The following is a 13,024-nucleotide window of genomic DNA, read 5'->3' on the forward strand; positions in this document are numbered from 1 at the left end:
TGCTCACCGGGGCTATATTTTAATTTATCAAACATTCTGTAAGACCAGTAATATTGTGACCTATCTTTTAAAATAACTCTTTTCTATTTGAATTTATTTTCAGCCATTATTCCAGTTTTCACTGTCACACAATTCTTCAGAGATCATACTGATATGCTGAGTTTGGTGCTCTCTGACCTCATTTCTTATTTTTATCAATGCTGAAAACAGTTGCACTGCTAAATATTTGTGTTGAAACCATGGTAATTTTGAAACCTTTGAACGGTATCATGATATTTAATAATTTATTTTATATACAATAGAATCATCAAATAACTGTAAAAAATTAAAACTTTCTTACCAGTGAAAAAATACTATCTATTGAAACTAGGCTGACAAAAATGTCCTGTTTTGAAATCCTTGGATTTCTGATGTCAGAAGCATGAAATATTAAAATATGACTGCCCACATTTACATTTCAACAGCCCCTATTTGGTATTCAGAAACTTGGTTTGCCCAGGTAATAAGAAAGAAATATTATTTCCACCAGATCTAATAAACCTGAAAAGTCATATATGTTTCTGACAATGTGTAGCACCTGCAACTCTACATCTCCTAAACAATCACAGAGTTAGCAAAGAATAGCTGAAGCTTATTTCTAGGATTGTCTTTTAAAGGGACAGCATAAAAAATGTCAGGAAGATGGTGGAAAATGGCAATGAAAACAAAATGATTTAGCCACAAAAACTTCACCTAACATTACAAGTGAACATCAAAGGGGGAAAAAATCCTAATCCTAAAACTGTATTATGACAAGTCCAGTATTTGACAAGCCAATATGACTGCATAGTTTGAAGAACGATGGTCCTCATGGAAATATGAACCACAACAACTGTAAAAGCTCATGACACAGCAAACATTGCCGCTTAAGTGCCAAGTAAGCATCTTTAAGCAACTCTAATAGATGGAGATATTTTATGATGCTACAAATTCAATTACCTATTGATGATTTGACAGTAGGTGCAATAAATGCATTGAGAAAACTGTTTCCCTGGTAAAGTATGTGACCAGAATTTTTATTATCATTGAAGGATTATTTAGGCTATATGTTGACAAGGAACACATCAGATGTAATTAACAAGAGAGAGGTGAGAGATCAGCTGACATAACTCTCTAGAGTATAGTTCAGATTAGAGTAGTTGCATGTTTTGTAGATTTTGATCTGCTGATCCCTTTTCAGTGATTTTCTTTGAGGTGTGTTTAAATATACATACAAGTCTGAGAGCAATCTAAATAACTGATCAAGTCAAATAAGCAAATTTGTTATATTGACCATTTTGTTATTTGTCCATTCAATGCAATGTTTCACTCAAGTTATGCTGATTATATAATTTGCAATAAAAACTTGTATATAGAAAATAATGCAAATTTTCAATAAAGCATTCTCACTGACAGTTTTCTTGCTACTACTGTACATACACACATAATTCCAGTCCAGTTGTTACCTAAAAGAATATTTTTCTTTTCTTACAGAACTGTTTTTTAACCCAGTATGCACACTTTCAAATTTAACATAAATGTTCCTCTCAGCTGTTCTCCTTCCTGAAGAATAATGTTCATGAAGAGCTTCAGTGAAGAGCTTCAGGATTTAGGTCTTGTCACAGCATGGAGACAGCACTTGTCAGAGTAACTTAATTACATTTGACGATGGATGTATCTCTGTGCTTCTATTACTAGACCTTACCGCTGCATTTGACACTACAGATCATAATATCCTTTTTCAAAGGTTTGAGAACTACTGTATGTCAGCACTTGCTTGCCTGGTTTATACCTCAGACTGAAGGTTTATACCTTGTCAGACTGAAGCAGATGAATTTTCTTTTTTACATTAGGTGGCTGTAAAAAGGACATTACAGGCTGGATGACCTGCAGTTTTCTTTTCCTCATCTTTAAGGAAACAGAATTAAGAGTCACTAAATCTATATAACATCTGAATAAAATATACCAAGTTCACAAGAGCAATTTCTGTTTTGATGGTTTCATGTACTACAAGATGTGGTGTCATAGCTGACAGTAATCTAAAGGTGCACTCGGAATTTTTTCCCTCATTAAAAAGTTTTACAAAAAGAAAAATCTGGAGATGACAACTCCCAACCAAAGCTGTAATAAAAGCAGTTTTTTTGAGATCACAACACCAGCAGAATAATACCATCATACAACATAAAACAAAAATACTAAGAGCTCATTTAAATGTTGAAATGCCACTCGAATAATGGAAAAATCAGCCATAAATATGTAGGCCTATAGCTAGCATTTATGTCTTAATTGCATATGAAATGTCCATTCATTTGGACAGTTTTAACTAATAAAGTTCATGTGATGCACATTAGCCAGTCATACATAAATAAAACAAATAAAAACAACATTTATGTAATAGTACTAATAAAACAAATTTGTTGAAACACACAATAGATTTATATATGAATCAATAAATGTATTACATGTAAATTTCACACATTTTAACTAAATCTTCATTGTTCCATGGCTAGCCATATTTAAACCATTTTCATACTTAACTGATTACATTTATTTTTACAATGCAACAGATGCAAATAAATGCAAAAACAAATACTTAAAAATAAACTATTCCTTTTTTTGTAATGAAATAAGAATCATGCTTTCAATATCTGATTTGAGGTACTGAGTTAATGCATTCAATAATTCAACTTCCTTTGGAATTAGGCATGGGCCGATTACCGGTTTCAAGGTATACCGCGATTTCAAAACCGCTAATATTTTCTGTTATATCGTTCCTGCGGTATGCGCTGTTTTTCATGTCTCCTCAAAGACTGAAAGTGCAGGAATCCCTCAGGTTGAGTGCAGTGTAGAGAGTAACATGACCTTTCTTTTCCTGTTGGTGCGATCGAGCGGTCAGTCACGTGTGTGTAGGATAGCCGAACTAAGGAGCTTCTCCTGGAACTTACGCGATCGGCAACAGGCCATTTTTTGTCTTATTGCAAGCAACTCATCTCTGTTCTGGACTTGCACAAACTGCGTTACAATGCAATAGTTTTCCAAAATTTCATTTATGTGAAAATATGAAGTCTGTAAACGCCCGTTAACACAGGCCAGAGGCGTTGAAGACGGACGCACAGAGAAAAATACTGTAGCAGGCAGATCACTCACTGTTCATGATGCACAAACTATTGGAAGAAAATCCTCAATATTGATTTGGGGGTTTATATGAATGTGTTTCTGAGGGGAACTGACTGTCTTCAGAAAAGTTTACGTGGTATTTTCTTTTAATCTCGTCTCTGTATAGTTAATATTAAAGTCGGCATGAAACGGAAGTTGCGATTGTCTTTTCTTCTCTACTGTGACGTCTGTCCAAGTGAAACGGCATCTGAAATGAGAGGGCGGGACTTGATTTCGTCCTTCGGGAATTGATTGGATCGTTGAAAGTTGCAGCGTTGCTAAAAAAAATGGAGGCAGATCTGAATGCCAGTTTGCAGTTTGTGGTGGGGGATTTCTCTCCACTGGATTCACAGCCTAGCATGAATAAATGTTTTATTTATTAAGGATAACGACGATCAACGGCACAAAACATGCCTAAACAGTGCGCGCGCGAGAGAGAGAGAGAGAGAGAGAGAGAGTGCCTGAATGACTGAGCGCGTCCTCCATCAGGTTAAGTCATATTCATGAAAAAAATTTGTTTGCGATGTCCTAAGAGTAATGTTGTCGTAATATCCTTATATCTTTTCAATGTTTAGGGGTAACATACTCCCTCATGACTGGTGACAGTGCTATAAAGTGAAGCATCAGCTTCAGCTTTCCCCCCCAAAACATCACTGATGTCACTGCAGCTGTTGGCAGTTCCAGATAGCTCCGCCCTTGCGCCATAGCTCGTGACCGGAAGAGTAGAGGAGTCGTTTTGAGGGGTAGGGGAGATTAACGTTTTTGATTAAAGATTATGAGGGCACATGAATTTAAAAAAAATAATGAAGTGCACGGATAAATTATTTATAATAAACACTACAGTATTCCATTAAAAAAAATAAGAATTTCATGGTGACTTTAAAGCAGTGTTTTAGCGCAGTGCTGCTTTGTTTACAGCAGTAACCAAGGAAACGCCGTATCTGGTGTTCCAGAAGCGCCTCCTGCTGTCAGAGAGTGAATCTGCATCTCATTCAGAGCATCTGCTGTTTGCTTCGTTCAGGCATGTAGCATAATTTCACAAAGCTAGTCAGAACATTCTGTTTTTGCTTCAAATTTGGTTATTATTCAATCAAATTATGTATATGAAATTATATAACTAAATGATAAGAAATTAAATAAATTATATGTATATGAATTATATAACTAAAATTAAATAACTGTAATTACAGATTTGGGTTAAATAAAGATGTCAGTCTTTATTTTTCTTCTTTTTATTTATTATTAATTATACCGTTGCTAATATTCTGTATGTTGCTCAAAAACAAAATATATTGTGTTCAGTGGAAAAAAGTGTTTTTTGGGTTTTTTTTATCCAGTCATTTAAAAAGAACACATTTTAGAACTGTAACGACAATACCATGATACCGTGATATTTTTGCTTAAGGTTTATCATAACGTCAAAATCTCATACCGGCCCATGCCTATTTGGAATATATAATCCACAATGTGTTATGTATGTATCTATAATCAAGCTTTAGCAGGTCTAAAACACAGCAGCCAGAATTCTTGGATCTATAAAGTTTTAGCACAGCAGGCCTATTTTATCCACTGTGCATGGTTACCTGTTCAGCTTCTTATTGACTTTAAAATACTGCTATTGCTCTAAACAATCTAGCCTCCAGTACCTGAGAGATCTCGAAAGTCTTATAGCCTTTTGCACCCCCTACAGTAACAAAATGCAGGTGTTTTACCACTACCAATAATAAAGAAATACAGAGCAGAAGGAAGAGTCATCACTTAATGTGGCTCCTAAACTTTGGAACAGCCTGAGAAGCCACACATCCATACTTCCCTGATCTGAACCTGAATGATGCTATTCCAGTAACTCAATGCATCCCTGCAGTGGAATCTGGACTTTTCTGTGGGGGAGTCTAGCTTGTTCGTTATCATCTGGCTAGCATTACAACATAAATGGCTGTTTATTTTGGGAAGAATGCAAAAAAAAGAGAGTTTTTGAACTTGGAGAATACACTGCTCACTCTTTTCAATATAAAATAGTCTTAAACTTTAAAAAAACAAACATTGAAAAAAAAAACATTAAAGCAGGGTTTCTCAAACTGGGCTTCATGAAGGACCAAAGGGGTTCATGCATTGCTAATAAAAAAATATTAATAGGAAACTCTGCATTACAGTATAATACAAGTGGTCCATGCAACTTGTGCACTATATTCCTAGTTTTGTGACAAACACACCACAAGTCTTCATTCATGGCTTTTTCTTCCTCTAATGTGAGATTATGTTAAAGGATTTATGCTTAAGAAAACTGTCATCATTTACTCACAGTCATGTGGTTTTCCAAACCCATACGACTTTGGTTAATCTTCAAAACACAAATGAAGATATTATTTTTTAACGAAACCTGAGAGGTTTCTGTGTGCACTGAAAGTCCATGTAACCAAAACTTAAAAGATACAAAAAGATCCAGCAAATGACGAAAGAATTTAAATTTTTGGGTGAACTATACCTAAATAACATTTGTGACTGGATTGAAAAACTGGAGCGGTCTGATTCATGAACGAATCATTCAGTTTTTCATAATGGATCAACAGCTTCTTTGAAGAGCTAGAGCAAATGTCAAGGTTTTAAGTCAAGAACAACTAATGTTGCATGTTTGTTTTTCTTGACATATCTTTGAGCTTTTGGAAAGTAGCCATGATGTAAAAGGTAGCAAAGTGTTGGAAGTTAGCAAAGTGGCTGGAAACACTCACAGCACCTTTAAGTGCTAGAGCGACTGACCTTAAAAAAAAAACAGGGTGTTTAACCAGTCCAAGACAATAGAGTTGACTTTTTCAGTATTTGGGCAGGAAGCATTTACACATGCCTTTCTGAAAAATAGAAACTAGCCAAAAACATCTACCAAGCAACTGCCAAGAGAAACAATAACCCTGTAGAAATACATCACTGGGTTGAATAATTTTAACTGACACCAGTGATAAAATCTACACCACTTCCGAGAATAAAGGATCCTTGGGGTGAAAGCTTGAGATGGTGTCTGAATTTTCCAATACAAGATGGTACAATCTCAAGAGACCCTCATCTAAAGGGCGAACATGCACTCAAAGATGCCAGAACCTAGCTAACATAACAACCCCCTTGAGCTTCAGACTGCATGACTTGATTCCAATCCCAGTGAGCTGTCTAAGTAGGCAGCATTTTAAGGCATCATAGGACACAAAGGCTGTGCCAAAAGGCAAAGAGCATAATTACACTGCCTTGTCTGGGAGCATCACAAGGATCCTTCACAGAGATGGCAATCCAACAAGGCAGCTCACTAGGTTTGTCAATATCTGATCTTTTGGGCAGCTTTTAGAGAGGGTCCGTTCAACAGCTCTGCCAGACCTGCCATTCAAGGTTTGGTTTGGCCATTTGTGGACCCCCACTAGGTCTTCTGTTCTTCATTCTCAGATCTGTGATAAGCCAGTTTGAACATGATAAAAGTGAACAGAAATATGAACAAGCTTAGACAGTCATCTGTGCATTTAATGCATTCAACCAAAGCAGTCCCACATGGGCAGCCAAGGAATACAACAGTGGGCAGGTGTTCTCCTGTATCTGTTTTATGTACAGTATCTCCAGCCTAGTGCAGATGTTCTTTTAGATGATCATCATTTGCACCAGCTTATGGCCACTTCAGTTTAATAAGCCAGTTAAGGAAAATGATGGCCATTCAAACACATTTTAACACTGTACATGATGTCTTGTGGTTTTAGCTTTGGAAATAGACTTTAAATCTATACATTTTAAATATAATGAGTATTTAGTTGAAGCATGTTTGATGTCTAAGATTTTCATACACTATCTTTCAAAATATTTTTAAAAAATGTTTTCAGGTCTATTACGTTCACCAAGTTTGCATTTATTTGATCAAAAAAAGCTAATATTGTAAAATATTATTAAAATGAAAATAATAGTTTGTTTTAATATATTTTAAAATGTCATTTGTTCCTTCAGCAGCCATTAGTCCAGCCTTCAATGTCAAATGATCCCTCAGAAATCATTTTAATATGCTTATTTGCTGCTCAATAAATATTTCTTAATTAGCTATGTTGAAAACATTTTGAAAAAACAAAAATTTTGTGGAAATGTGATATTTTTCAGGATTCTTTGATGAATACGAAGCTTAAAAACAGCATTGTTTGAAATAGTTTTGTAACATTATAAATGCCTTTGCTGTCACATATGATCAATTGAATGTGTCCTTGCAGAATAAAAGTTTTCAATTATTAAAAAAAAAATCTTACTGACCTAAACGTTTGAATGGTGGTGTATCTAAGATCGTTTATCACAACAAAACAAAAAAACTTAATCATAGAATAAAAAAATAAAAAATAAATCATAGAATGGAATGAGGAATATGAATATAACCTATAAACATAAAAAAATAGATATTTAGATATACCATACAATCACAACAAGAAATTCTTGCCACAATACAATCAAAGAGTTTTTCAAAATGAAGAAAATCTACTGGTTACAAAAATCTAAATGTTTAAATTCAGCATAATACAGCTTTCACACCCTTCTGCCCCAACTTCAGCATCATTATCAACACAAAAGGTACCATTATAATGCCCGCACATCATTAAGCGCAAGATATTTTCATTTCACAGCTAATTATGGGCAAGTATGGAAAGTTGATTTAATTTCCTGAGGAATAAAATTCTAATTGGTAAAGTAGTGTGATTCAGTGTTTGAGGTGATATTTAAATGAGGAGGTTTTAATAAACCTGAAGCTTAAACTGTAGCGAGAGCAGCAGAGTATGTGTGCATATGCAAATCAATGTCTAAAGTAAGGTAATTAAAAGGAGATGGTGATCTGCTCTCTCTCTTCACTCAAAGTCGGTCAAGGTTGTCCCCTGAGGTCGACATGGCACCTCTAACAGGCAGGAAGTACCACGAGCGAGTGCGGACACCTCTGCACCGCCAGAGGGCAGCTTTGTGTTCACCTCTCGAGAGGTCAAGTGTTGAGTTTCATGTGACCACACAGGCCCGCTTTTCAGAGCGTGTCCGCAACAGGCTGTAAAGCCTGAGGGAAAGACCAACAGATCAGCCTTATACTTCTGTCAGACTGTAGAAATAGTACTTTGTTGAAAAGTACTCTGACTTCCTCTTCCAGACGTCCCTTGTCTGTTTGCCAGACTGTCAGATACTTCCTACTGAGTGACCAGACAACAACCCCATGCCTCATGAGCTGGACTTGTTTTAGGGTGGATTACTTTAGTTATCTCTAAATCAGTGTGTCTCCACCACCCTCTGCTGTGCTGAGCCTCACACTGTGCAGGAGGATCTGGTGGGATACTGTGAGTCACGGTGTGCGAGAATCTCACCACCTTCTTGGACTACACAGAGTGCAGGACAAAAAAGGCAGAGAAAATGAGGGATACATGAGTGGGAGTTTATTATTTTATTTGCACAGGCAATTAAGGCTGACTAGTTTATAAATTCAGATGCTTGTTTGTGTATGACTGTTTCCCCCCATGTAGGATGCGTAATCGTGAACTCCTCTGTGGCCATCTTGATGGAGGCTGTTTTATGTTGGCTGGCTGAACACTGCTGCAACTATTTAAAGAAAGAAGTTGAAAAATTCTGCATAACGTCACCGTGTGTAGAGCAACTTGTGATGTCTATAGAGAGAACATGCGACAGTGAGCTGTAATGGTTTATAAATAAACCATTTATAAATAAACCAAACATATAAATAAAATAAAATAAAATATAAATGCTGTCCCACTTTAAAATGGTGAGAGGTTTAAACGAGCTTCAGCAGAGACACATACTACAGTGTGAGAGATCTAATAAAAATGCTTCTACTTGCATTTAATTGTTTTTTATTTTCATTGCAAATTATACTATCAGCATAGCAGAGTGAATTTGAGGTTGAATTGAAAACATTTCTGAATATCTTTGGATACCTTTAATAACAGCAGCACGAGCTATATGAATGCCACAAGGTCGTGTAAAAGCTGATGATTGTGATAAGGTTCATTTAAGAACACCATTCAACTGGTAGAACATTGCGTTAGCAACACCAAGACTGTTGCTACATCCAAAATTGCATACTTCTCTACTATATCTAGGTTAAAAACAGTATGTGAAAAAGCAGTATGTGAATGGCAGTGAAGAGACGCAACTGAAAATTTCAAAATGGCGAATGTAGAATTTCTGGATTACATTTATACTACACACATAAAACGCAGAACATAGCCTACATTATAAGTCGCAAAATAATTATTCAAAAGAAGTATCTTTTATGCGATTTCAGATGCAGCCCATATGTTTGATTCCAAGAAAAAACTGATGATCCACCATATTATCCACCAACTTAGTTAATTTAGCTGTAAAAAGAAAAACAGTATGTTGTGATGCTTTATATTACATAATGGCATTTTATTATTTACCCATAGTGGCCAATGAAATCACAAAAAGTCTTGCATATTCACATTCCATGAAATAAGGTGGGTAGCATAAATGGGATAAAATTGTCCGCTAAATGCATAAAATGTACATTTACATCATAGTTTTTGTTTATTTTAAATATTTTATATTTCTTATTATAGTATTTTAATAAACTTCATGTGAAATAATTTCATATTTCATTTTTAGGCTTTTTTCTTTATATAGAATAATATACAAATATAACAATCTTAGATAAACAATAATTATGGAAATTAAAAAGAATACGTTTTATCTGAGAATCGAACCCATAACCTTGCTGTTGCTAGCGCTATGTTCTTCTGTTTCCGCTGACCAGAGTGATGAAAGGGAGGAAACCATACAAGACCCAAATACCATTCCAAATTTCAAATGATTACTAGAATCAGATAACAAAAGAAATACAGAGTAGATCAGCTTAATCTAAAAAAGAAACAGGTCACACCTTTCTCTGTGTTGGTCTGAAGCCCTGAAGATGAACCATCCATATGCTACAGTGTTTTTATAGTTTTACTGAGAAACCACTTGGGCTTTCGGCCCACACTCACTGGATCGAACAGGCATTTGACCAGGTCGTTCAGAGTAGCCAGTAGGCTGGGACAGGGATCGAAGCAGAGTGAAGCTATGAACAAAAGAAGGGTAATGACTGCAAAAAACACATTGACCCCAAACATGCAAACACACACGCATTTTAACTTCCTCTCACATGCCATCAACTAAAGCGCTAAATAAACGCGCTAATGGATGTTTTAGTCATCGTGGATGTGGAACTTCAGAGGACCTCCTCAGTAGTGCCTAGATGATGAACTCCATCAAATACACCTCCGCCACATCTATGACAGCAGAAACGGAGGAGAAGAGAGCACCTCTGCTTTCCACTCATATTCCGAGGTACTGTTACCATGGCAACATCCTCCTAATATCCTACGGCAAGGTTTCCACGGCAGGCTCTCTCTGCACCCATAATCAAAGGCACATATTTGCTCAGTCAAATCTAGATCTCGTCCAGTCCAGCTGTTCTGTAAACATCAGTGATGACACATTCTGACTTGATGGGCCACAGCATTCACTTGCACATTAGCATATTTTCAGGAGGGAGCAATGAAGATGTCAAATGTCAGATAAATGTCAAAATGCAATAAAATATTCAGCCTTTAAATCTTTCATTTGATGCAGAATGAGACACGTGCTGACTTCACTCTTGCAGTGTAACAGTATTATCTGTAATGCATTTGAGATATTTAACAACTGAAACACAGGGCAGAATTTAGTGCGCACAATTCCTGCAGAAACACTTAGATGATAATGGTAATTACAGAGACGGAGGTTCATATTGTTGTCGCCTATGTACTGTTCTGTGGAGACTGACGTACCCTCAGCAGTACTGCCCTATGCCTCTGCTAAACATTAAGGAGGGCGAATCAATGCCATTTACAGTGCTTATAAAGGGATAGGTCAATCTGTCATCATTTACTCCGTTTTGAATTTCTTTTGTGCGTGAAACACAAAAGGGGACCTTTTGAAGAATGTTCACGCTGCTATTTTTCATACAACAAAAGTGAATGAGGACCAGAAAAAGGACACCCTAAAAGTACTCTAAATTACAGAGCCCTGCACATGATATGTGTATCGTGGCCACGATTTACTAATTTATTCCCTGATTTTAGTTAAAGGGGCCATGAACTGAGAAATCTAAATTCCCTTGATCTTTTGATATATAAGCGGTCATTGTGCTATAAAAACATTCTGTACATTTCAGAACTCAAAACCTTCTCGTTAGTCTAAAAAAAACGTATATTTAAGCCAATCTGCCAAAACAACAGGTTGTGGAATGTGCTACTCTATTATGTAATAGTGTGGCTAAACACCGCCTCCGCAGAAGAAGATCAACGCCTGCTTCTACATCACTGCCTGTTTAGCCCCACCCACCAATTTGCACACATAATAGGTAAATGACAAAGCGGCAAATGCAGGTCTACGCAGAAACCAAACGATAAACTTTAAGTACCGTGGATTCGTTTACAAACGAGGCACAATTCGACATGGGATTTTCAGAAAGATTGAAACTAAAAGATGATGCTATGTCGACTGTATTGGATTCAATGTCACACCACACAAGTGCGAGTAACGGTTTTCATTACATGATCACTATTGCTTTGTCTGTTATTACAGATTGTTTGATATGTGCTGAGTATTTATGATATGTGGTGAGGTTTCTTAGTCACAACTTCTTGCTACTGGGGTTCCTCAAGGCCCAGTGCTTGGACCTCTTCTCTTCTCCATCTACATGTCATCATTAGGATCTGTCATTCAGAAGCATGGCTTTTCTTATCACTGCTATGCTGATGACACTAAACTCTACTTCTCATTCCACCCAGATGATCCAACGGTAGCTGTTTGCATTGCGGCCTGTCTGAAAGACATTTCTAGCTTGATGACGGTCCATCACATTCAACTCAACCTTGCTAAGACAGAACTGCTCGTGGTCTCAGCCAACCCAGCACTTCATCACAACTTCTCTATACAGCTGGGTTCATCAACCATAACTCCTTCCAGGACAGCCAGGAACCTTTGTTTGTGATCGATGATCAGTTAAGCTTCACAGACCATATTGCTACAACGGCCCGGTCCTGCAGATTTGCCTTATACAACATTAGGAAGATTAGACCCTTCCTATCAGAGCAAGCTGCACAACTCCTTGTCTAAGCTCTTGTTCTCTCCAGACTGGACTATTGTAATGCTCTCTTGGTGGGCCTTCCCGCATGTACTATCAAGGCTCTGCAACTGATCCAGAATCCAAAAAAAGCTCACATTAAACCTCTCTTCATCAGTTTACACTGGCTACCAGTAGCTGCTCGCATCAAATTCAAGGTACTGATGTTTGTCTACAAGACAACAACTGGCGCTGCACCAATATACCTAAACTCGCTAGTTCAAACGTATGCGCCCTCCAGAAGCTTGCGTTCTGCAAGTGAACGACGTCTTGTGGTGCCATCCCAAAGAGGCACAAAATCACTATCACAGACCTTTTCCTGGACTGTGCCCAGCTGGTGGAATGACCTCCCTATCTCAATTCGAACAGTCCCCCAGTCTTTGGCCATTTTCAAAATACGTCTGAAGACACATCTTTTTCGCCAACACCTGACAAACTAATACTATCACTTACCTATTCCATTCTATTTAAAAAAAAAAAACCTAGCCACATGTACTGTGCTAGACTAACTTAGACTTGCCACAGCACTTGTATACTGTTGCTCTCTCATTCGTCTGATTGCTTTTATTATTCTCCTCATTTGCAAGTCGCTTTGGATAAAAGAGTCTGCTAAATGTAAATGTAAATGTAAATGTATGTATGCGTTTTTGAACCTAAAACACAGCAGCGTCCGTCTGTGAAGGA

The sequence above is a fragment of the Sinocyclocheilus grahami genome, unplaced genomic scaffold (genome assembly GCF_001515645.1).
Source record: "Sinocyclocheilus grahami isolate Dianchi unplaced genomic scaffold, SAMN03320097.WGS_v1.1 scaffold59.1, whole genome shotgun sequence".
NCBI classification, from domain to species: domain Eukaryota; kingdom Metazoa; phylum Chordata; class Actinopteri; order Cypriniformes; family Cyprinidae; genus Sinocyclocheilus; species Sinocyclocheilus grahami.